We start from the raw sequence: 20,700 nt of genomic DNA, 5'->3' as shown, positions 1-20,700 counted from the left end.
AGAATGGGTCCCCAGCGGCTTTCCTTCAGTCCGCAGCACACTCCGGTTTCTCTTCATTACGAACAAGCCTTTCGCCTTTTACTAAAGACTTCCGTGGAGAGGAACATTACGAGTATCAACCAATTTTTAGACGCCCTGCTACCGCGGGGCCTCCTCAACTGTAAACGACATGAAATGATATGGTGGAGTGGGTAAATATGATCGGGAGTGATAACCTCATGGCTATCTTGCGGTGGAACTTGAGAGCCCCGTTTTCACTCACGTCATGATACGTTGCGGAAATGTTCCGTTTTGCTCAGCGTAATTGTTACGTCCCATCATGCTTTGCGCGCGTACGCAGACCAAAGACAAAGTCATCTCACTGGACGTTCTGACACGTTGCACGGCTGTCGCTTTAAACCGCGTTTATAAGTAGCTAGGCTACTACTGAGCTAGCGTGGGTATCCTGAAAAACACAATATGCAACCGCGGACTGAACTGTCACGGCCGAGAATGGGTCCCCAGCGGCTTTCCTTCAGTCCGCAGCACACTCCGGTTTCTCTTCATTACGAACAAGCCTTTCGCCTTTTACTAAAGACTTCCGTGGAGAGGAACATTACGAGTATCAACCAATTTTTAGACGCCCTGCTACCGCGGGGCCTCCTCAACTGTAAACGACATGAAATGACATGGTGGAGTGGGTAAATATGATCGGGAGTGATAACCTCATGGCTATCTTGCGGTAGAACTTGAGAGCCCCGTTTTCACTCACGCCATGATACGTTGCGGAAATGTTCCGTTTTGCTCAGCGTAATTGTTACGTCCCATCATGCTTTGCGCGCGTACGCAGACCAAAGACAAAGTCATCTCACTGGACGTTCTGACACGTTGCACGGCTGTCGCTTTAAACCGCGTTTATAAGTAGCTAGGCTACTACTGAGCTAGCGTGGGTATCCTGAAAAACACAATATGCAACCGCGGACTGAACTGTCACGGCCGAGAATGGGTCCCCAGCGGCTTTCCTTCAGTCCGCAGCACACTCCGGTTTCTCTTCATTACGAACAAGCCTTTCGCCTTTTACTAAAGACTTCCGTGGAGAGGAACATTACGAGTATCAACCAATTTTTAGACGCCCTGCTACCGCGGGGCCTCCTCAACTATAAACGACATGAAATGATATGGTGGAGTGGGTAAATATGATCGGGAGTGATAACCTCATGGCTATCTTGCGGTGGAACTTGAGAGCCCCGTTTTCACTCACGTCATGATACGTTGCGGAAATGTTCCGTTTTGCTCAGCGTAATTGTTACGTCCCATCATGCTTTGCGCGCGTACGCAGACCAAAGACAAAGTCATCTCACTGGACGTTCTGACACGTTGCACGGCTGTCGCTTTAAACCGCGTTTATAAGTAGCTAGGCTACTACTGAGCTAGCGTGGGTATCCTGAAAAACACAATATGCAACCGCGGACTGAACTGTCACGGCCGAGAATGGGTCCCCAGCGGCTTTCCTTCAGTCCGCAGCACACTCCGGTTTCTCTTCATTACGAACAAGCCTTTCGCCTTTTACTAAAGACTTCCGTGGAGAGGAACATTACGAGTATCAACCAATTTTTAGACGCCCTGCTACCGCGGGGCCTCCTCAACTGTAAACGACATGAAATGACATGGTGGAGTGGGTAAATATGATCGGGAGTGATAACCTCATGGCTATCTTGCGGTAGAACTTGAGAGCCCCGTTTTCACTCACGCCATGATACGTTGCGGAAATGTTCCGTTTTGCTCAGCGTAATTGTTACGTCCCATCATGCTTTGCGCGCGTACGCAGACCAAAGACAAAGTCATCTCACTGGACGTTCTGACACGTTGCACGGCTGTCGCTTTAAACCGCGTTTATAAGTAGCTAGGCTACTACTGAGCTAGCGTGGGTATCCTGAAAAACACAATATGCAACCGCGGACTGAACTGTCACGGCCGAGAATGGGTCCCCAGCGGCTTTCCTTCAGTCCGCAGCACACTCCGGTTTCTCTTCATTTCGAACAAGCCTTTCGCCTTTTACTAAAGACTTCCGTGGAGAGGAACATTACGAGTATCAACCAATTTTTAGACGCCCTGCTACCGCGGGGCCTCCTCAACTGTAAACGACATGAAATGACATGGTGGAGTGGGTAAATATGATCGGGAGTGATAACCGCATGGCTATCTTGCGGTGGAACTTGAGAGCCCCGTTTTCACTCACGCCATGATACGTTGCGGAAATGTTCCGTTTTGCTCAGCGTAATTGTTACGTCCCATCATGCTTTGCGCGCGTACGCAGACCAAAGACAAAGTAATCTCACTGGACGTTCTGACACGTTGCACGGCTGTCGCTTTAAACCGCGTTTATAAGTAGCTAGGCTACTACTGAGCTAGCGTGGGTATCCTGAAAAACACAATATGCAACCGCGGACTGAACTGTCACGGCCGAGAATGGGTCCCCAGCGGCTTTCCTTCAGTCCGCAGCACACTCCGGTTTCTCTTCATTACGAACAAGCCTTTCGCCTTTTACTAAAGACTTCCGTGGAGAGGAACATTACGAGTATCAACCAATTTTTAGACGCCCTGCTACCGCGGGGCCTCCTCAACTGTAAACGACATGAAATGACATGGTGGAGTGGGTAAATATGATCGGGAGTGATAACCTCATGGCTATCTTGCGGTGGAACTTGAGAGCCCCGTTTTCACTCACGCCATGATACGTTGCGGAAATGTTCCGTTTTGCTCAGCGTAATTGTTACGTCCCATCATGCTTTGCGCGCGTACGCAGACCAAAGACAAAGTCATCTCACTGGACGTTCTGACACGTTGCACGGCTGTCGCTTTAAACCGCGTTTATAAGTAGCTAGGCTACTACTGAGCTAGCGTGGGTATCCTGAAACACACAATATGCAACCGCGGACTGAACTGTCACGGCCGAGAATGGGTCCCCAGCGGCTTTCCTTCAGTCCGCAGCACACTCCGGTTTCTCTTCATTACGAACAAGCCTTTCGCCTTTTACTAAAGACTTCCGTGGAGAGGAACATTACGAGTAAAAACCAATTTTTAGACGCCCTGCTACCGCGGGGCCTCCTCAACTGCAAACGACATGAAATGACATGGTGGAGTGGGTAAATATGATCGGGAGTGATAACCTCATGGCTATCTTGCGGTGGAACTTGAGAGCCCCGTTTTCACTCACGCCATGATACGTTGCGGAAATGTCCCGTTTTGCTCGGCGTAATTGTTACGTCCCATCATGCTTTGCGCGCGTACGCAGACCAAAGACAAAGTCATCTCACTGGACGTTCTGACACGTTGCACGGCTGTCGCTTTAAACCGCGTTTATAAGTAGCTAGGCTACTACTGAGCTAGCGTGGGTATCCTGAAAAACACAATATGCAACCGCGGACTGAACTGTCACGGCCGAGAATGGGTCCCCAGCGGCTTTCCTTCAGTCCGCAGCACACTCCGGTTTCTCTTCATTACGAACAAGCCTTTCGCCTTTTACTAAAGACTTCCGTGGAGAGGAACATTACGAGTATCAACCAATTTTTAGACGCCCTGCTACCGCGGGGCCTCCTCAACTGTAAACGACATGAAATGACATGGTGGAGTGGGTAAATATGATCGGGAGTGATAACCTCATGGCTATCTTGCGGTGGAACTTGAGAGCCCCGTTTTCACTCACGCCATGATACGTTGCGGAAATGTTCCGTTTTGCTCAGCGTAATTGTTACGTCCCATCATGCTTTGCGCGCGTACGCAGACCAAAGACAAAGTCATCTCACTGGACGTTCTGACACGTTGCACGGCTGTCGCTTTAAACCGCGTTTATAAGTAGCTAGGCTACTACTGAGCTAGCGTGGGTATCCTGAAACACACAATATGCAACCGCGGACTGAACTGTCACGGCCGAGAATGGGTCCCCAGCGGCTTTCCTTCAGTCCGCAGCACACTCCGGTTTCTCTTCATTACGAACAAGCCTTTCGCCTTTTACTAAAGACTTCCGTGGAGAGGAACATTACGAGTAAAAACCAATTTTTAGACGCCCTGCTACCGCGGGGCCTCCTCAACTGCAAACGACATGAAATGACATGGTGGAGTGGGTAAATATGATCGGGAGTGATAACCTCATGGCTATCTTGCGGTGGAACTTGAGAGCCCCGTTTTCACTCACGCCATGATACGTTGCGGAAATGTCCCGTTTTGCTCGGCGTAATTGTTACGTCCCATCATGCTTTGCGCGCGTACGCAGACCAAAGACAAAGTCATCTCACTGGACGTTCTGACACGTTGCACGGCTGTCGCTTTAAACCGCGTTTATAAGTAGCTAGGCTACTACTGAGCTAGCGTGGGTATCCTGAAAAACACAATATGCAACCGCGGACTGAACTGTCACGGCCGAGAATGGGTCCCCAGCGGCTTTCCTTCAGTCCGCAGCACACTCCGGTTTCTCTTCATTACGAACAAGCCTTTCGCCTTTTACTAAAGACTTCCGTGGAGAGGAACATTACGAGTATCAACCAATTTTTAGACGCCCTGCTACCGCGGGGCCTCCTCAACTGTAAACGACATGAAATGACATGGTGGAGTGGGTAAATATGATCGGGAGTGATAACCTCATGGCTATCTTGCGGTGGAACTTGAGAGCCCCGTTTTCACTCACGCCATGATACGTTGCGGAAATGTTCCGTTTTGCTCAGCGTAATTGTTACGTCCCATCATGCTTTGCGCGCGTACGCAGACCAAAGACAAAGTCATCTCACTGGACGTTCTGACACGTTGCACGGCTGTCGCTTTAAACCGCGTTTATAAGTAGCTAGGCTACTACTGAGCTAGCGTGGGTATCCTGAAACACACAATATGCAACCGCGGACTGAACTGTCACGGCCGAGAATGGGTCCCCAGCGGCTTTCCTTCAGTCCGCAGCACACTCCGGTTTCTCTTCATTACGAACAAGCCTTTCGCCTTTTACTAAAGACTTCCGTGGAGAGGAACATTACGAGTAAAAACCAATTTTTAGACGCCCTGCTACCGCGGGGCCTCCTCAACTGCAAACGACATGAAATGACATGGTGGAGTGGGTAAATATGATCGGGAGTGATAACCTCATGGCTATCTTGCGGTGGAACTTGAGAGCCCCGTTTTCACTCACGCCATGATACGTTGCGGAAATGTCCCGTTTTGCTCGGCGTAATTGTTACGTCCCATCATGCTTTGCGCGCGTACGCAGACCAAAGACAAAGTCATCTCACTGGACGTTCTGACACGTTGCACGGCTGTCGCTTTAAACCGCGTTTATAAGTAGCTAGGCTACTACTGAGCTAGCGTGGGTATCCTGAAAAACACAATATGCAACCGCGGACTGAACTGTCACGGCCGAGAATGGGTCCCCAGCGGCTTTCCTTCAGTCCGCAGCACACTCCGGTTTCTCTTCATTACGAACAAGCCTTTCGCCTTTTACTAAAGACTTCCGTGGAGAGGAACATTACGAGTATCAACCAATTTTTAGACGCCCTGCTACCGCGGGGCCTCCTCAACTGTAAACGACATGAAATGACATGGTGGAGTGGGTAAATATGATCGGGAGTGATAACCTCATGGCTATCTTGCGGTGGAACTTGAGAGCCCCGTTTTCACTCACGCCATGATACGTTGCGGAAATGTCCCGTTTTGCTCGGCGTAATTGTTACGTCCCATCATGCTTTGCGCGCGTACGCAGACCAAAGACAAAGTCATCTCACTGGACGTTCTGACACGTTGCACGGCTGTCGCTTTAAACCGCGTTTATAAGTAGCTAGGCTACTACTGAGCTAGCGTGGGTATCCTGAAAAACACAATATGCAACCGCGGACTGAACTGTCACGGCCGAGAATGGGTCCCCAGCGGCTTTCCTTCAGTCCGCAGCACACTCCGGTTTCTCTTCATTTCGAACAAGCCTTTCGCCTTTTACTAAAGACTTCCGTGGAGAGGAACATTACGAGTATCAACCAATTTTTAGACGCCCTGCTACCGCGGGGCCTCCTCAACTGTAAACGACATGAAATGACATGGTGGAGTGGGTAAATATGATCGGGAGTGATAACCGCATGGCTATCTTGCGGTGGAACTTGAGAGCCCCGTTTTCACTCACGCCATGATACGTTGCGGAAATGTTCCGTTTTGCTCAGCGTAATTGTTACGTCCCATCATGCTTTGCGCGCGTACGCAGACCAAAGACAAAGTCATCTCACTGGACGTTCTGACACGTTGCACGGCTGTCGCTTTAAACCGCGTTTATAAGTAGCTAGGCTACTACTGAGCTAGCGTGGGTATCCTGAAAAACACAATATGCAACCGCGGACTGAACTGTCACGGCCGAGAATGGGTCCCCAGCGGCTTTCCTTCAGTCCGCAGCACACTCCGGTTTCTCTTCATTTCGAACAAGCCTTTCGCCTTTTACTAAAGACTTCCGTGGAGAGGAACATTACGAGTATCAACCAATTTTTAGACGCCCTGCTACCGCGGGGCCTCCTCAACTGTAAACGACATGAAATGACATGGTGGAGTGGGTAAATATGATCGGGAGTGATAACCTCATGGCTATCTTGCGGTGGAACTTGAGAGCCCCGTTTTCACTCACGCCATGATACGTTGCGGAAATGTTCCGTTTTGCTCAGCGTAATTGTTACGTCCCATCATGCTTTGCGCGCGTACGCAGACCAAAGACAAAGTCATCTCACTGGACGTTCTGACACGTTGCACGGCTGTCGCTTTAAACCGCGTTTATAAGTAGCTAGGCTACTACTGAGCTAGCGTGGGTATCCTGAAAAACACAATATGCAACCGCGGACTGAACTGTCACGGCCGAGAATGGGTCCCCAGCGGCTTTCCTTCAGTCCGCAGCACACTCCGGTTTCTCTTCATTTCGAACAAGCCTTTCGCCTTTTACTAAAGACTTCCGTGGAGAGGAACATTACGAGTATCAACCAATTTTTAGACGCCCTGCTACCGCGGGGCCTCCTCAACTGTAAACGACATGAAATGACATGGTGGAGTGGGTAAATATGATCGGGAGTGATAACCGCATGGCTATCTTGCGGTGGAACTTGAGAGCCCCGTTTTCACTCACGCCATGATACGTTGCGGAAATGTCCCGTTTTGCTCAGCGTAATTGTTACGTCCCATCATGCTTTGCGCGCGTACGCAGACCAAAGACAAAGTCATCTCACTGGACGTTCTGACACGTTGCACGGCTGTCGCTTTAAACCGCGTTTATAAGTAGCTAGGCTACTACTGAGCTAGCGTGGGTATCCTGAAAAACACAATATGCAACCGCGGACTGAACTGTCACGGCCGAGAATGGGTCCCCAGCGGCTTTCCTTCAGTCCGCAGCACACTCCGGTTTCTCTTCATTACGAACAAGCCTTTCGCCTTTTACTAAAGACTTCCGTGGAGAGGAACATTACGAGTATCAACCAATTTTTAGACGCCCTGCTACCGCGGGGCCTCCTCAACTGTAAACGACATGAAATGATATGGTGGAGTGGGTAAATATGATCGGGAGTGATAACCTCATGGCTATCTTGCGGTGGAACTTGAGAGCCCCGTTTCACTCACGTCATGATACGTTGCGGAAATGTTCCGTTTTGCTCAGCGTAATTGTTACGTCCCATCATGCTTTGCGCGCGTACGCAGACCAAAGACAAAGTCATCTCACTGGACGTTCTGACACGTTGCACGGCTGTCGCTTTAAACCGCGTTTATAAGTAGCTAGGCTACTACTGAGCTAGCGTGGGTATCCTGAAAAACACAATATGCAACCGCGGACTGAACTGTCACGGCCGAGAATGGGTCCCCAGCGGCTTTCCTTCAGTCCGCAGCACACTCCGGTTTCTCTTCATTACGAACAAGCCTTTCGCCTTTTACTAAAGACTTCCGTGGAGAGGAACATTACGAGTATCAACCAATTTTTAGACGCCCTGCTACCGCGGGGCCTCCTCAACTGTAAACGACATGAAATGACATGGTGGAGTGGGTAAATATGATCGGGAGTGATAACCTCATGGCTATCTTGCGGTGGAACTTGAGAGCCCCGTTTTCACTCACGTCATGATACGTTGCGGAAATGTTCCGTTTTGCTCAGCGTAATTGTTACGTCCCATCATGCTTTGCGCGCGTACGCAGACCAAAGACAAAGTCATCTCACTGGACGTTCTGACACGTTGCACGGCTGTCGCTTTAAACCGCGTTTATAAGTAGCTAGGCTACTACTGAGCTAGCGTGGGTATCCTGAAAAACACAATATGCAACCGCGGACTGAACTGTCACGGCCGAGAATGGGTCCCCAGCGGCTTTCCTTCAGTCCGCAGCACACTCCGGTTTCTCTTCATTACGAACAAGCCTTTCGCCTTTTACTAAAGACTTCCGTGGAGAGGAACATTACGAGTATCAACCAATTTTTAGACGCCCTGCTACCGCGGGGCCTCCTCAACTGTAAACGACATGAAATGACATGGTGGAGTGGGTAAATATGATCGGGAGTGATAACCTCATGGCTATCTTGCGGTAGAACTTGAGAGCCCCGTTTTCACTCACGCCATGATACGTTGCGGAAATGTTCCGTTTTGCTCAGCGTAATTGTTACGTCCCATCATGCTTTGCGCGCGTACGCAGACCAAAGACAAAGTCATCTCACTGGACGTTCTGACACGTTGCACGGCTGTCGCTTTAAACCGCGTTTATAAGTAGCTAGGCTACTACTGAGCTAGCGTGGGTATCCTGAAAAACACAATATGCAACCGCGGACTGAACTGTCACGGCCGAGAATGGGTCCCCAGCGGCTTTCCTTCAGTCCGCAGCACACTCCGGTTTCTCTTCATTTCGAACAAGCCTTTCGCCTTTTACTAAAGACTTCCGTGGAGAGGAACATTACGAGTATCAACCAATTTTTAGACGCCCTGCTACCGCGGGGCCTCCTCAACTGTAAACGACATGAAATGACATGGTGGAGTGGGTAAATATGATCGGGAGTGATAACCGCATGGCTATCTTGCGGTGGAACTTGAGAGCCCCGTTTTCACTCACGCCATGATACGTTGCGGAAATGTTCCGTTTTGCTCAGCGTAATTGTTACGTCCCATCATGCTTTGCGCGCGTACGCAGACCAAAGACAAAGTCATCTCACTGGACGTTCTGACACGTTGCACGGCTGTCGCTTTAAACCGCGTTTATAAGTAGCTAGGCTACTACTGAGCTAGCGTGGGTATCCTGAAAAACACAATATGCAACCGCGGACTGAACTGTCACGGCCGAGAATGGGTCCCCAGCGGCTTTCCTTCAGTCCGCAGCACACTCCGGTTTCTCTTCATTACGAACAAGCCTTTCGCCTTTTACTAAAGACTTCCGTGGAGAGGAACATTACGAGTATCAACCAATTTTTAGACGCCCTGCTACCGCGGGGCCTCCTCAACTGTAAACGACATGAAATGACATGGTGGAGTGGGTAAATATGATCGGGAGTGATAACCTCATGGCTATCTTGCGGTGGAACTTGAGAGCCCCGTTTTCACTCACGCCATGATACGTTGCGGAAATGTTCCGTTTTGCTCAGCGTAATTGTTACGTCCCATCATGCTTTGCGCGCGTACGCAGACCAAAGACAAAGTCATCTCACTGGACGTTCTGACACGTTGCACGGCTGTCGCTTTAAACCGCGTTTATAAGTAGCTAGGCTACTACTGAGCTAGCGTGGGTATCCTGAAAAACACAATATGCAACCGCGGACTGAACTGTCACGGCCGAGAATGGGTCCCCAGCGGCTTTCCTTCAGTCCGCAGCACACTCCGGTTTCTCTTCATTTCGAACAAGCCTTTCGCCTTTTACTAAAGACTTCCGTGGAGAGGAACATTACGAGTATCAACCAATTTTTAGACGCCCTGCTACCGCGGGGCCTCCTCAACTGTAAACGACATGAAATGACATGGTGGAGTGGGTAAATATGATCGGGAGTGATAACCGCATGGCTATCTTGCGGTGGAACTTGAGAGCCCCGTTTTCACTCACGCCATGATACGTTGCGGAAATGTCCCGTTTTGCTCAGCGTAATTGTTACGTCCCATCATGCTTTGCGCGCGTACGCAGACCAAAGACAAAGTCATCTCACTGGACGTTCTGACACGTTGCACGGCTGTCGCTTTAAACCGCGTTTATAAGTAGCTAGGCTACTACTGAGCTAGCGTGGGTATCCTGAAAAACACAATATGCAACCGCGGACTGAACTGTCACGGCCGAGAATGGGTCCCCAGCGGCTTTCCTTCAGTCCGCAGCACACTCCGGTTTCTCTTCATTACGAACAAGCCTTTCGCCTTTTACTAAAGACTTCCGTGGAGAGGAACATTACGAGTATCAACCAATTTTTAGACGCCCTGCTACCGCGGGGCCTCCTCAACTGTAAACGACATGAAATGATATGGTGGAGTGGGTAAATATGATCGGGAGTGATAACCTCATGGCTATCTTGCGGTGGAACTTGAGAGCCCCGTTTTCACTCACGCCATGATACGTTGCGGAAATGTTCCGTTTTGCTCAGCGTAATTGTTACGTCCCATCATGCTTTGCGCGCGTACGCAGACCAAAGACAAAGTCATCTCACTGGACGTTCTGACACGTTGCACGGCTGTCGCTTTAAACCGCGTTTATAAGTAGCTAGGCTACTACTGAGCTAGCGTGGGTATCCTGAAAAACACAATATGCAACCGCGGACTGAACTGTCACGGCCGAGAATGGGTCCCCAGCGGCTTTCCTTCAGTCCGCAGCACACTCCGGTTTCTCTTCATTTCGAACAAGCCTTTCGCCTTTTACTAAAGACTTCCGTGGAGAGGAACATTACGAGTATCAACCAATTTTTAGACGCCCTGCTACCGCGGGGCCTCCTCAACTGTAAACGACATGAAATGACATGGTGGAGTGGGTAAATATGATCGGGAGTGATAACCGCATGGCTATCTTGCGGTGGAACTTGAGAGCCCCGTTTTCACTCACGCCATGATACGTTGCGGAAATGTCCCGTTTTGCTCAGCGTAATTGTTACGTCCCATCATGCTTTGCGCGCGTACGCAGACCAAAGACAAAGTCATCTCACTGGACGTTCTGACACGTTGCACGGCTGTCGCTTTAAACCGCGTTTATAAGTAGCTAGGCTACTACTGAGCTAGCGTGGGTATCCTGAAAAACACAATATGCAACCGCGGACTGAACTGTCACGGCCGAGAATGGGTCCCCAGCGGCTTTCCTTCAGTCCGCAGCACACTCCGGTTTCTCTTCATTACGAACAAGCCTTTCGCCTTTTACTAAAGACTTCCGTGGAGAGGAACATTACGAGTATCAACCAATTTTTAGACGCCCTGCTACCGCGGGGCCTCCTCAACTGTAAACGACATGAAATGACATGGTGGAGTGGGTAAATATGATCGGGAGTGATAACCTCATGGCTATCTTGCGGTGGAACTTGAGAGCCCCGTTTTCACTCACGCCATGATACGTTGCGGAAATGTTCCGTTTTGCTCAGCGTAATTGTTACGTCCCATCATGCTTTGCGCGCGTACGCAGACCAAAGACAAAGTCATCTCACTGGACGTTCTGACACGTTGCACGGCTGTCGCTTTAAACCGCGTTTATAAGTAGCTAGGCTACTACTGAGCTAGCGTGGGTATCCTGAAACACACAATATGCAACCGCGGACTGAACTGTCACGGCCGAGAATGGGTCCCCAGCGGCTTTCCTTCAGTCCGCAGCACACTCCGGTTTCTCTTCATTACGAACAAGCCTTTCGCCTTTTACTAAAGACTTCCGTGGAGAGGAACATTACGAGTAAAAACCAATTTTTAGACGCCCTGCTACCGCGGGGCCTCCTCAACTGCAAACGACATGAAATGACATGGTGGAGTGGGTAAATATGATCGGGAGTGATAACCTCATGGCTATCTTGCGGTGGAACTTGAGAGCCCCGTTTTCACTCACGCCATGATACGTTGCGGAAATGTCCCGTTTTGCTCAGCGTAATTGTTACGTCCCATCATGCTTTGCGCGCGTACGCAGACCAAAGACAAAGTCATCTCACTGGACGTTCTGACACGTTGCACGGCTGTCGCTTTAAACCGCGTTTATAAGTAGCTAGGCTACTACTGAGCTAGCGTGGGTATCCTGAAAAACACAATATGCAACCGCGGACTGAACTGTCACGGCCGAGAATGGGTCCCCAGCGGCTTTCCTTCAGTCCGCAGCACACTCCGGTTTCTCTTCATTACGAACAAGCCTTTCGCCTTTTACTAAAGACTTCCGTGGAGAGGAACATTACGAGTATCAACCAATTTTTAGACGCCCTGCTACCGCGGGGCCTCCTCAACTGTAAACGACATGAAATGACATGGTGGAGTGGGTAAATATGATCGGGAGTGATAACCTCATGGCTATCTTGCGGTGGAACTTGAGAGCCCCGTTTTCACTCACGCCATGATACGTTGCGGAAATGTCCCGTTTTGCTCGGCGTAATTGTTACGTCCCATCATGCTTTGCGCGCGTACGCAGACCAAAGACAAAGTCATCTCACTGGACGTTCTGACACGTTGCACGGCTGTCGCTTTAAACCGCGTTTATAAGTAGCTAGGCTACTACTGAGCTAGCGTGGGTATCCTGAAAAACACAATATGCAACCGCGGACTGAACTGTCACGGCCGAGAATGGGTCCCCAGCGGCTTTCCTTCAGTCCGCAGCACACTCCGGTTTCTCTTCATTTCGAACAAGCCTTTCGCCTTTTACTAAAGACTTCCGTGGAGAGGAACATTACGAGTATCAACCAATTTTTAGACGCCCTGCTACCGCGGGGCCTCCTCAACTGTAAACGACATGAAATGACATGGTGGAGTGGGTAAATATGATCGGGAGTGATAACCGCATGGCTATCTTGCGGTGGAACTTGAGAGCCCCGTTTTCACTCACGCCATGATACGTTGCGGAAATGTTCCGTTTTGCTCAGCGTAATTGTTACGTCCCATCATGCTTTGCGCGCGTACGCAGACCAAAGACAAAGTCATCTCACTGGACGTTCTGACACGTTGCACGGCTGTCGCTTTAAACCGCGTTTATAAGTAGCTAGGCTACTACTGAGCTAGCGTGGGTATCCTGAAAAACACAATATGCAACCGCGGACTGAACTGTCACGGCCGAGAATGGGTCCCCAGCGGCTTTCCTTCAGTCCGCAGCACACTCCGGTTTCTCTTCATTTCGAACAAGCCTTTCGCCTTTTACTAAAGACTTCCGTGGAGAGGAACATTACGAGTATCAACCAATTTTTAGACGCCCTGCTACCGCGGGGCCTCCTCAACTGTAAACGACATGAAATGACATGGTGGAGTGGGTAAATATGATCGGGAGTGATAACCGCATGGCTATCTTGCGGTGGAACTTGAGAGCCCCGTTTTCACTCACGCCATGATACGTTGCGGAAATGTCCCGTTTTGCTCAGCGTAATTGTTACGTCCCATCATGCTTTGCGCGCGTACGCAGACCAAAGACAAAGTCATCTCACTGGACGTTCTGACACGTTGCACGGCTGTCGCTTTAAACCGCGTTTATAAGTAGCTAGGCTACTACTGAGCTAGCGTGGGTATCCTGAAAAACACAATATGCAACCGCGGACTGAACTGTCACGGCCGAGAATGGGTCCCCAGCGGCTTTCCTTCAGTCCGCAGCACACTCCGGTTTCTCTTCATTACGAACAAGCCTTTCGCCTTTTACTAAAGACTTCCGTGGAGAGGAACATTACGAGTATCAACCAATTTTTAGACGCCCTGCTACCGCGGGGCCTCCTCAACTGTAAACGACATGAAATGATATGGTGGAGTGGGTAAATATGATCGGGAGTGATAACCTCATGGCTATCTTGCGGTGGAACTTGAGAGCCCCGTTTTCACTCACGTCATGATACGTTGCGGAAATGTTCCGTTTTGCTCAGCGTAATTGTTACGTCCCATCATGCTTTGCGCGCGTACGCAGACCAAAGACAAAGTCATCTCACTGGACGTTCTGACACGTTGCACGGCTGTCGCTTTAAACCGCGTTTATAAGTAGCTAGGCTACTACTGAGCTAGCGTGGGTATCCTGAAAAACACAATATGCAACCGCGGACTGAACTGTCACGGCCGAGAATGGGTCCCCAGCGGCTTTCCTTCAGTCCGCAGCACACTCCGGTTTCTCTTCATTACGAACAAGCCTTTCGCCTTTTACTAAAGACTTCCGTGGAGAGGAACATTACGAGTATCAACCAATTTTTAGACGCCCTGCTACCGCGGGGCCTCCTCAACTGTAAACGACATGAAATGACATGGTGGAGTGGGTAAATATGATCGGGAGTGATAACCTCATGGCTATCTTGCGGTAGAACTTGAGAGCCCCGTTTTCACTCACGCCATGATACGTTGCGGAAATGTTCCGTTTTGCTCAGCGTAATTGTTACGTCCCATCATGCTTTGCGCGCGTACGCAGACCAAAGACAAAGTCATCTCACTGGACGTTCTGACACGTTGCACGGCTGTCGCTTTAAACCGCGTTTATAAGTAGCTAGGCTACTACTGAGCTAGCGTGGGTATCCTGAAAAACACAATATGCAACCGCGGACTGAACTGTCACGGCCGAGAATGGGTCCCCAGCGGCTTTCCTTCAGTCCGCAGCACACTCCGGTTTCTCTTCATTACGAACAAGCCTTTCGCCTTTTACTAAAGACTTCCGTGGAGAGGAACATTACGAGTATCAACCAATTTTTAGACGCCCTGCTACCGCGGGGCCTCCTCAACTATAAACGACATGAAATGATATGGTGGAGTGGGTAAATATGATCGGGAGTGATAACCTCATGGCTATCTTGCGGTGGAACTTGAGAGCCCCGTTTTCACTCACGTCATGATACGTTGCGGAAATGTTCCGTTTTGCTCAGCGTAATTGTTACGTCCCATCATGCTTTGCGCGCGTACGCAGACCAAAGACAAAGTCATCTCACTGGACGTTCTGACACGTTGCACGGCTGTCGCTTTAAACCGCGTTTATAAGTAGCTAGGCTACTACTGAGCTAGCGTGGGTATCCTGAAAAACACAATATGCAACCGCGGACTGAACTGTCACGGCCGAGAATGGGTCCCCAGCGGCTTTCCTTCAGTCCGCAGCACACTCCGGTTTCTCTTCATTACGAACAAGCCTTTCGCCTTTTACTAAAGACTTCCGTGGAGAGGAACATTACGAGTATCAACCAATTTTTAGACGCCCTGCTACCGCGGGGCCTCCTCAACTGTAAACGACATGAAATGACATGGTGGAGTGGGTAAATATGATCGGGAGTGATAACCTCATGGCTATCTTGCGGTAGAACTTGAGAGCCCCGTTTTCACTCACGCCATGATACGTTGCGGAAATGTTCCGTTTTGCTCAGCGTAATTGTTACGTCCCATCATGCTTTGCGCGCGTACGCAGACCAAAGACAAAGTCATCTCACTGGACGTTCTGACACGTTGCACGGCTGTCGCTTTAAACCGCGTTTATAAGTAGCTAGGCTACTACTGAGCTAGCGTGGGTATCCTGAAAAACACAATATGCAACCGCGGACTGAACTGTCACGGCCGAGAATGGGTCCCCAGCGGCTTTCCTTCAGTCCGCAGCACACTCCGGTTTCTCTTCATTTCGAACAAGCCTTTCGCCTTTTACTAAAGACTTCCGTGGAGAGGAACATTACGAGTATCAACCAATTTTTAGACGCCCTGCTACCGCGGGGCCTCCTCAACTGTAAACGACATGAAATGACATGGTGGAGTGGGTAAATATGATCGGGAGTGATAACCGCATGGCTATCTTGCGGTGGAACTTTAGAGCCCCGTTTTCACTCACGCCATGATACGTTGCGGAAATGTTCCGTTTTGCTCAGCGTAATTGTTACGTCCCATCATGCTTTGCGCGCGTACGCAGACCAAAGACAAAGTCATCTCACTGGACGTTCTGACACGTTGCACGGCTGTCGCTTTAAACCGCGTTTATAAGTAGCTAGGCTACTACTGAGCTAGCGTGGGTATCCTGAAAAACACAATATGCAACCGCGGACTGAACTGTCACGGCCGAGAATGGGTCCCCAGCGGCTTTCCTTCAGTCCGCAGCACACTCCGGTTTCTCTTCATTACGAACAAGCCTTTCGCCTTTTACTAAAGACTTCCGTGGAGAGGAACATTACGAGTATCAACCAATTTTTAGACGCCCTGCTACCGCGGGGCCTCCTCAACTGTAAACGACATGAAATGACATGGTGGAGTGGGTAAATATAATCGGGAGTGATAACCTCATGGCTATCTTGCGGTGGAACTTGAGAGCCCCGTTTTCACTCACGCCATGATACGTTGCGGAAATGTTCCGTTTTGCTCAGCGTAATTGTTACGTCCCATCATGCTTTGCGCGCGTACGCAGACCAAAGACAAAGTCATCTCACTGGACGTTCTGACACGTTGCACGGCTGTCGCTTTAAACCGCGTTTATAAGTAGCTAGGCTACTACTGAGCTAGCGTGGGTATCCTGAAAAACACAATATGCAACCGCGGACTGAACTGTCACGGCCGAGAATGGGTCCCCAGCGGCTTTCCTTCAGTCCGCAGCACACTCCGGTTTCTCTTCATTTCGAACAAGCCTTTCGCCTTTTACTAAAGACTTCCGTGGAGAGGAACATTACGAGTATCAACCAATTTTTAGACGCCCTGCTACCGCGGGGCCTCCTCAACTGTAAACGACATGAAATGACATGGTGGAGTGGGTAAATATGATCGGGAGTGATAACCGCATGGCTATCTTGCGGTGGAACTTGAGAGCCCCGTTTTCACTCACGCCATGATACGTTGCGGAAATGTCCCGTTTTGCTCAGCGTAATTGTTACGTCCCATCATGCTTTGCGCGCGTACGCAGACCAAAGACAAAGTCATCTCACTGGACGTTCTGACACGTTGCACGGCTGTCGCTTTAAACCGCGTTTATAAGTAGCTAGGCTACTACTGAGCTAGCGTGGGTATCCTGAAAAACACAATATGCAACCGCGGACTGAACTGTCACGGCCGAGAATGGGTCCCCAGCGGCTTTCCTTCAGTCCGCAGCACACTCCGGTTTCTCTTCATTACGAACAAGCCTTTCGCCTTTTACTAAAGACTTCCGTGGAGAGGAACATTACGAGTATCAACCAATTTTTAGACGCCCTGCTACCGCGGGGCCTCCTCAACTGTAAACGACATGAAATGACATGGTGGAGTGGGTAAATATAATCGGGAGTGATAACCTCATGGCTATCTTGCGGTGGAACTTGAGAGCCCCGTTTTCACTCACGCCATGATACGTTGCGGAAATGTTCCGTTTTGCTCAGCGTAATTGTTACGTCCCATCATGCTTTGCGCGCGTACGCAGACCAAAGACAAAGTCATCTCACTGGACGTTCTGACACGTTGCACGGCTGTCGCTTTAAACCGCGTTTATAAGTAGCTAGGCTACTACTGAGCTAGCGTGGGTATCCTGAAAAACACAATATGCAACCGCGGACTGAACTGTCACGGCCGAGAATGGGTCCCCAGCGGCTTTCCTTCAGTCCGCAGCACACTCCGGTTTCTCTTCATTTCGAACAAGCCTTTCGCCTTTTACTAAAGACTTCCGTGGAGAGGAACATTACGAGTATCAACCAATTTTTAGACGCCCTGCTACCGCGGGGCCTCCTCAACTGTAAACGACATGAAATGACATGGTGGAGTGGGTAAATATGATCGGGAGTGATAACCGCATGGCTATCTTGCGGTGGAACTTGAGAGCCCCGTTTTCACTCACGCCATGATACGTTGCGGAAATGTCCCGTTTTGCTCAGCGTAATTGTTACGTCCCATCATGCTTTGCGCGCGTACGCAGACCAAAGACAAAGTCATCTCACTGGACGTTCTGACACGTTGCACGGCTGTCGCTTTAAACCGCGTTTATAAGTAGCTAGGCTACTACTGAGCTAGCGTGGGTATCCTGAAAAACACAATATGCAACCGCGGACTGAACTGTCACGGCCGAGAATGGGTCCCCAGCGGCTTTCCTTCAGTCCGCAGCACACTCCGGTTTCTCTTCATTACGAACAAGCCTTTCGCCTTTTACTAAAGACTTCCGTGGAGAGGAACATTACGAGTATCAACCAATTTTTAGACGCCCTGCTACCGCGGGGCCTCCTCAACTGTAAACGACATGAAATGATATGGTGGAGTGGGTAAATATGATCGGGAGTGATAACCTCATGGCTATCTTGCGGTGGAACTTGAGAGCCCCGTTTTCACTCACGCCATGATACGTTGCGGAAATGTTCCGTTTTGCTCAGCGTAATTGTTACGTCCCATCATGCTTTGCGCGCGTACGCAGACCAAAGACAAAGTCATCTCACTGGACGTTCTGACACGTTGCACGGCTGTCGCTTTAAACCGCGTTTATAAGTAGCTAGGCTACTACTGAGCTAGCGTGGGTATCCTGAAAAACACAATATGCAACCGCGGACTGAACTGTCACGGCCGAGAATGGGTCCCCAGCGGCTTTCCTTCAGTCCGCAGCACACTCCGGTTTCTCTTCATTACGAACAAGCCTTTCGCCTTTTACTAAAGACTTCCGTGGAGAGGAACATTACGAGTATCAACCAATTTTTAGACGCCCTGCTACCGCGGGGCCTCCTCAACTGTAAACGACATGAAATGACATGGTGGAGTGGGTAAATATGATCGGGAGTGATAACCTCATGGCTATCTTGCGGTAGAACTTGAGAGCCCCGTTTTCACTCACGCCATGATACGTTGCGGAAATGTTCCGTTTTGCTCAGCGTAATTGTTACGTCCCATCATGCTTTGCGCGCGTACGCAGACCAAAGACAAAGTCATCTCACTGGACGTTCTGACACGTTGCACGGCTGTCGCTTTAAACCGCGTTTATAAGTAGCTAGGCTACTACTGAGCTAGCGTGGGTATCCTGAAAAACACAATATGCAACCGCGGACTGAACTGTCACGGCCGAGAATGGGTCCCCAGCGGCTTTCCTTCAGTCCGCAGCACACTCCGGTTTCTCTTCATTACGAACAAGCCTTTCGCCTTTTACTAAAGACTTCCGTGGAGAGGAACATTACGAATATCAACCAATTTTTAGACGCCCTGCTACCGCGGGGCCTCCTCAACTGTAAACGACATGAAATGACATGGTGGAGTGGGTAAATATGATCGGGAGTGATAACCTCATGGCTATCTTGCGGTGGAACTTGAGAGCCCCGTTTTCACTCACGCCATGATACGTTGCGGAAATGTTCCGTTTTGCTCAGCGTAATTGTTACGTCCCATCATGCTTTGCGCGCGTACGCAGACCAAAGACAAAGTCATCTCACTGGACGTTCTGACACGTTGCACGGCTGTCGCTTTAAACCGCGTTTATAAGTAGCTAGGCTACTACTGAGCTAGCGTGGGTATCCTGAAAAACACAATATGCAACCGCGGACTGAACTGTCACGGCCGAGAATGGGTCCCCAGCGGCTTTCCTTCAGTCCGCAGCACACTCCGGTTTCTCTTCATTACGAACAAGCCTTTCGCCTTTTACTAAAGACTTCTGTGGAGAGGAACATTACGAGTATCAACCAATTTTTAGACGCCCTGCTACCGCGGGGCCTCCTCAACTGTAAACGACATGAAATGACATGGTGGAGTGGGTAAATATGATCGGGAGTGATAACCTCATGGCTATCTTGCGGTGGAACTTGAGAGCCCCGTTTTCACTCACGCCATGATACGTTGCGGAAATGTTCCGTTTTGCTCAGCGTAATTGTTACGTCCCATCATGCTTTGCGCGCGTACGCAGACCAAAGACAAAGTCATCTCACTGGACGTTCTGACACGTTGCACGGCTGTCGCTTTAAACCGCGTTTATAAGTAGCTAGGCTACTACTGAGCTAGCGTGGGTATCCTGAAAAACACAATATGCAACCGCGGACTGAACTGTCACGGCCGAGAATGGGTCCCCAGCGGCTTTCCTTCAGTCCGCAGCACACTCCGGTTTCTCTTCATTACGAACAAGCCTTTCGCCTTTTACTAAAGACTTCCGTGGAGAGGAACATTACGAGTATCAACCAATTTTTAGACGCCCTGCTACCGCGGGGCCTCCTCAACTGTAAACGACATGAAATGACATGGTGGAGTGGGTAAATATGATCGGGAGTGATAACCTCATGGCTATCTTGCGGTAGAACTTGAGAGCCCCGTTTTCACTCACGCCATGATACGTTGCGGAAATGTTCCGTTTTGCTCAGCGTAATTGTTACGTCCCATCATGCTTTGCGCGCGTACGCAGACCAAAGACAAAGTCATCTCACTGGACGTTCTGACACGTTGCACGGCTGTCGCTTTAAACCGCGTTTATAAGTAGCTAGGCTACTACTGAGCTAGCGTGGGTATCCTGAAAAACACAATATGCAACCGCAGCACACTCCGGTTTCTCTTCATTTCGAACAAGCCTTTCGCCTTTTACTAAAGATTTCCGTGGAGTGGAACATTACGAGTATCAACCAAATTTTAGACGCCCTGCTACCGCGGGGCCTCCCCAACTGTAAACGACATGACATGGAGGTAGGGGAAATTCATTCACTGATTTTTTAACGATTTT

At 49.9% G+C, this 20,700-nt stretch overlaps 43 non-coding genes across 43 annotated transcripts; all 43 read left to right on the top strand.

Annotated features, from left to right (window-relative positions):
* The first annotated feature begins 37 nt into the window (after nucleotides 1-37).
* LOC146235021 (U5 spliceosomal RNA) lies at nucleotides 38-151 on the top strand. Its single transcript, XR_014742109.1, has one exon. It is a non-coding gene; the product is annotated as a U5 spliceosomal RNA (small nuclear RNA).
* Nucleotides 152-526: 375 nt separating this feature from the next.
* LOC146235020 (U5 spliceosomal RNA) lies at nucleotides 527-640 on the top strand. The gene has a single exon (XR_014742108.1). It is a non-coding gene; the product is annotated as a U5 spliceosomal RNA (small nuclear RNA).
* A 375-nt stretch (nucleotides 641-1,015) lies between these two features.
* LOC146235019 (U5 spliceosomal RNA) lies at nucleotides 1,016-1,129 on the top strand. Its single transcript, XR_014742107.1, has one exon. It is a non-coding gene; the product is annotated as a U5 spliceosomal RNA (small nuclear RNA).
* Nucleotides 1,130-1,504: 375 nt separating this feature from the next.
* LOC146235018 (U5 spliceosomal RNA) lies at nucleotides 1,505-1,618 on the top strand. Its single transcript, XR_014742106.1, has one exon. It is a non-coding gene; the product is annotated as a U5 spliceosomal RNA (small nuclear RNA).
* Nucleotides 1,619-1,993: 375 nt separating this feature from the next.
* Nucleotides 1,994-2,107, top strand: LOC146235017 (U5 spliceosomal RNA). The gene has a single exon (XR_014742080.1). It is a non-coding gene; the product is annotated as a U5 spliceosomal RNA (small nuclear RNA).
* A 375-nt stretch (nucleotides 2,108-2,482) lies between these two features.
* On the top strand, nucleotides 2,483-2,596 carry LOC146235016 (U5 spliceosomal RNA). The gene has a single exon (XR_014742105.1). It is a non-coding gene; the product is annotated as a U5 spliceosomal RNA (small nuclear RNA).
* A 375-nt stretch (nucleotides 2,597-2,971) lies between these two features.
* Nucleotides 2,972-3,085, top strand: LOC146235015 (U5 spliceosomal RNA). Its single transcript, XR_014742141.1, has one exon. It is a non-coding gene; the product is annotated as a U5 spliceosomal RNA (small nuclear RNA).
* A 375-nt stretch (nucleotides 3,086-3,460) lies between these two features.
* LOC146235014 (U5 spliceosomal RNA) lies at nucleotides 3,461-3,574 on the top strand. The gene has a single exon (XR_014742103.1). It is a non-coding gene; the product is annotated as a U5 spliceosomal RNA (small nuclear RNA).
* A 375-nt stretch (nucleotides 3,575-3,949) lies between these two features.
* LOC146235013 (U5 spliceosomal RNA) lies at nucleotides 3,950-4,063 on the top strand. Its single transcript, XR_014742140.1, has one exon. It is a non-coding gene; the product is annotated as a U5 spliceosomal RNA (small nuclear RNA).
* A 375-nt stretch (nucleotides 4,064-4,438) lies between these two features.
* Nucleotides 4,439-4,552, top strand: LOC146235012 (U5 spliceosomal RNA). Its single transcript, XR_014742102.1, has one exon. It is a non-coding gene; the product is annotated as a U5 spliceosomal RNA (small nuclear RNA).
* A 375-nt stretch (nucleotides 4,553-4,927) lies between these two features.
* LOC146235011 (U5 spliceosomal RNA) lies at nucleotides 4,928-5,041 on the top strand. Its single transcript, XR_014742139.1, has one exon. It is a non-coding gene; the product is annotated as a U5 spliceosomal RNA (small nuclear RNA).
* Nucleotides 5,042-5,416: 375 nt separating this feature from the next.
* On the top strand, nucleotides 5,417-5,530 carry LOC146235010 (U5 spliceosomal RNA). The gene has a single exon (XR_014742101.1). It is a non-coding gene; the product is annotated as a U5 spliceosomal RNA (small nuclear RNA).
* A 375-nt stretch (nucleotides 5,531-5,905) lies between these two features.
* On the top strand, nucleotides 5,906-6,019 carry LOC146235009 (U5 spliceosomal RNA). Its single transcript, XR_014742079.1, has one exon. It is a non-coding gene; the product is annotated as a U5 spliceosomal RNA (small nuclear RNA).
* A 375-nt stretch (nucleotides 6,020-6,394) lies between these two features.
* Nucleotides 6,395-6,508, top strand: LOC146235008 (U5 spliceosomal RNA). Its single transcript, XR_014742078.1, has one exon. It is a non-coding gene; the product is annotated as a U5 spliceosomal RNA (small nuclear RNA).
* A 375-nt stretch (nucleotides 6,509-6,883) lies between these two features.
* LOC146235007 (U5 spliceosomal RNA) lies at nucleotides 6,884-6,997 on the top strand. The gene has a single exon (XR_014742077.1). It is a non-coding gene; the product is annotated as a U5 spliceosomal RNA (small nuclear RNA).
* Nucleotides 6,998-7,372: 375 nt separating this feature from the next.
* Nucleotides 7,373-7,486, top strand: LOC146235006 (U5 spliceosomal RNA). The gene has a single exon (XR_014742100.1). It is a non-coding gene; the product is annotated as a U5 spliceosomal RNA (small nuclear RNA).
* Nucleotides 7,487-7,860: 374 nt separating this feature from the next.
* Nucleotides 7,861-7,974, top strand: LOC146235005 (U5 spliceosomal RNA). The gene has a single exon (XR_014742099.1). It is a non-coding gene; the product is annotated as a U5 spliceosomal RNA (small nuclear RNA).
* A 375-nt stretch (nucleotides 7,975-8,349) lies between these two features.
* On the top strand, nucleotides 8,350-8,463 carry LOC146235004 (U5 spliceosomal RNA). The gene has a single exon (XR_014742098.1). It is a non-coding gene; the product is annotated as a U5 spliceosomal RNA (small nuclear RNA).
* Nucleotides 8,464-8,838: 375 nt separating this feature from the next.
* LOC146235003 (U5 spliceosomal RNA) lies at nucleotides 8,839-8,952 on the top strand. The gene has a single exon (XR_014742076.1). It is a non-coding gene; the product is annotated as a U5 spliceosomal RNA (small nuclear RNA).
* Nucleotides 8,953-9,327: 375 nt separating this feature from the next.
* On the top strand, nucleotides 9,328-9,441 carry LOC146235002 (U5 spliceosomal RNA). The gene has a single exon (XR_014742097.1). It is a non-coding gene; the product is annotated as a U5 spliceosomal RNA (small nuclear RNA).
* Nucleotides 9,442-9,816: 375 nt separating this feature from the next.
* Nucleotides 9,817-9,930, top strand: LOC146235001 (U5 spliceosomal RNA). The gene has a single exon (XR_014742075.1). It is a non-coding gene; the product is annotated as a U5 spliceosomal RNA (small nuclear RNA).
* A 375-nt stretch (nucleotides 9,931-10,305) lies between these two features.
* On the top strand, nucleotides 10,306-10,419 carry LOC146235000 (U5 spliceosomal RNA). The gene has a single exon (XR_014742096.1). It is a non-coding gene; the product is annotated as a U5 spliceosomal RNA (small nuclear RNA).
* A 375-nt stretch (nucleotides 10,420-10,794) lies between these two features.
* On the top strand, nucleotides 10,795-10,908 carry LOC146234999 (U5 spliceosomal RNA). Its single transcript, XR_014742074.1, has one exon. It is a non-coding gene; the product is annotated as a U5 spliceosomal RNA (small nuclear RNA).
* A 375-nt stretch (nucleotides 10,909-11,283) lies between these two features.
* Nucleotides 11,284-11,397, top strand: LOC146234998 (U5 spliceosomal RNA). The gene has a single exon (XR_014742095.1). It is a non-coding gene; the product is annotated as a U5 spliceosomal RNA (small nuclear RNA).
* A 375-nt stretch (nucleotides 11,398-11,772) lies between these two features.
* LOC146234997 (U5 spliceosomal RNA) lies at nucleotides 11,773-11,886 on the top strand. Its single transcript, XR_014742137.1, has one exon. It is a non-coding gene; the product is annotated as a U5 spliceosomal RNA (small nuclear RNA).
* A 375-nt stretch (nucleotides 11,887-12,261) lies between these two features.
* LOC146234996 (U5 spliceosomal RNA) lies at nucleotides 12,262-12,375 on the top strand. Its single transcript, XR_014742094.1, has one exon. It is a non-coding gene; the product is annotated as a U5 spliceosomal RNA (small nuclear RNA).
* Nucleotides 12,376-12,750: 375 nt separating this feature from the next.
* On the top strand, nucleotides 12,751-12,864 carry LOC146234995 (U5 spliceosomal RNA). The gene has a single exon (XR_014742073.1). It is a non-coding gene; the product is annotated as a U5 spliceosomal RNA (small nuclear RNA).
* A 375-nt stretch (nucleotides 12,865-13,239) lies between these two features.
* LOC146234994 (U5 spliceosomal RNA) lies at nucleotides 13,240-13,353 on the top strand. Its single transcript, XR_014742072.1, has one exon. It is a non-coding gene; the product is annotated as a U5 spliceosomal RNA (small nuclear RNA).
* Nucleotides 13,354-13,728: 375 nt separating this feature from the next.
* LOC146234993 (U5 spliceosomal RNA) lies at nucleotides 13,729-13,842 on the top strand. Its single transcript, XR_014742092.1, has one exon. It is a non-coding gene; the product is annotated as a U5 spliceosomal RNA (small nuclear RNA).
* A 375-nt stretch (nucleotides 13,843-14,217) lies between these two features.
* On the top strand, nucleotides 14,218-14,331 carry LOC146234992 (U5 spliceosomal RNA). The gene has a single exon (XR_014742091.1). It is a non-coding gene; the product is annotated as a U5 spliceosomal RNA (small nuclear RNA).
* A 375-nt stretch (nucleotides 14,332-14,706) lies between these two features.
* LOC146234991 (U5 spliceosomal RNA) lies at nucleotides 14,707-14,820 on the top strand. The gene has a single exon (XR_014742090.1). It is a non-coding gene; the product is annotated as a U5 spliceosomal RNA (small nuclear RNA).
* Nucleotides 14,821-15,195: 375 nt separating this feature from the next.
* Nucleotides 15,196-15,309, top strand: LOC146234990 (U5 spliceosomal RNA). Its single transcript, XR_014742089.1, has one exon. It is a non-coding gene; the product is annotated as a U5 spliceosomal RNA (small nuclear RNA).
* A 375-nt stretch (nucleotides 15,310-15,684) lies between these two features.
* On the top strand, nucleotides 15,685-15,798 carry LOC146234989 (U5 spliceosomal RNA). The gene has a single exon (XR_014742070.1). It is a non-coding gene; the product is annotated as a U5 spliceosomal RNA (small nuclear RNA).
* Nucleotides 15,799-16,173: 375 nt separating this feature from the next.
* Nucleotides 16,174-16,287, top strand: LOC146234988 (U5 spliceosomal RNA). Its single transcript, XR_014742088.1, has one exon. It is a non-coding gene; the product is annotated as a U5 spliceosomal RNA (small nuclear RNA).
* A 375-nt stretch (nucleotides 16,288-16,662) lies between these two features.
* On the top strand, nucleotides 16,663-16,776 carry LOC146234987 (U5 spliceosomal RNA). Its single transcript, XR_014742069.1, has one exon. It is a non-coding gene; the product is annotated as a U5 spliceosomal RNA (small nuclear RNA).
* A 375-nt stretch (nucleotides 16,777-17,151) lies between these two features.
* LOC146234986 (U5 spliceosomal RNA) lies at nucleotides 17,152-17,265 on the top strand. The gene has a single exon (XR_014742087.1). It is a non-coding gene; the product is annotated as a U5 spliceosomal RNA (small nuclear RNA).
* A 375-nt stretch (nucleotides 17,266-17,640) lies between these two features.
* LOC146234985 (U5 spliceosomal RNA) lies at nucleotides 17,641-17,754 on the top strand. Its single transcript, XR_014742068.1, has one exon. It is a non-coding gene; the product is annotated as a U5 spliceosomal RNA (small nuclear RNA).
* Nucleotides 17,755-18,129: 375 nt separating this feature from the next.
* Nucleotides 18,130-18,243, top strand: LOC146234984 (U5 spliceosomal RNA). Its single transcript, XR_014742086.1, has one exon. It is a non-coding gene; the product is annotated as a U5 spliceosomal RNA (small nuclear RNA).
* Nucleotides 18,244-18,618: 375 nt separating this feature from the next.
* On the top strand, nucleotides 18,619-18,732 carry LOC146234983 (U5 spliceosomal RNA). The gene has a single exon (XR_014742085.1). It is a non-coding gene; the product is annotated as a U5 spliceosomal RNA (small nuclear RNA).
* Nucleotides 18,733-19,107: 375 nt separating this feature from the next.
* On the top strand, nucleotides 19,108-19,221 carry LOC146234982 (U5 spliceosomal RNA). Its single transcript, XR_014742155.1, has one exon. It is a non-coding gene; the product is annotated as a U5 spliceosomal RNA (small nuclear RNA).
* A 375-nt stretch (nucleotides 19,222-19,596) lies between these two features.
* On the top strand, nucleotides 19,597-19,710 carry LOC146234981 (U5 spliceosomal RNA). Its single transcript, XR_014742153.1, has one exon. It is a non-coding gene; the product is annotated as a U5 spliceosomal RNA (small nuclear RNA).
* A 375-nt stretch (nucleotides 19,711-20,085) lies between these two features.
* On the top strand, nucleotides 20,086-20,199 carry LOC146234980 (U5 spliceosomal RNA). Its single transcript, XR_014742084.1, has one exon. It is a non-coding gene; the product is annotated as a U5 spliceosomal RNA (small nuclear RNA).
* A 321-nt stretch (nucleotides 20,200-20,520) lies between these two features.
* LOC146234979 (U5 spliceosomal RNA) lies at nucleotides 20,521-20,634 on the top strand. The gene has a single exon (XR_014742157.1). It is a non-coding gene; the product is annotated as a U5 spliceosomal RNA (small nuclear RNA).
* Nucleotides 20,635-20,700: the final 66 nt, after the last annotated feature.

This window comes from Hypomesus nipponensis, chromosome 23 (assembly GCF_054491055.1).
Source record: "Hypomesus nipponensis isolate SF chromosome 23, ASM5449105v1, whole genome shotgun sequence".
Taxonomy (NCBI): Eukaryota; Metazoa; Chordata; class Actinopteri; order Osmeriformes; family Osmeridae; genus Hypomesus; species Hypomesus nipponensis.
The sequence above is the reverse complement of the archived record's forward strand: the minus strand, read 5'-3'. Positions and strand labels throughout refer to the sequence as shown.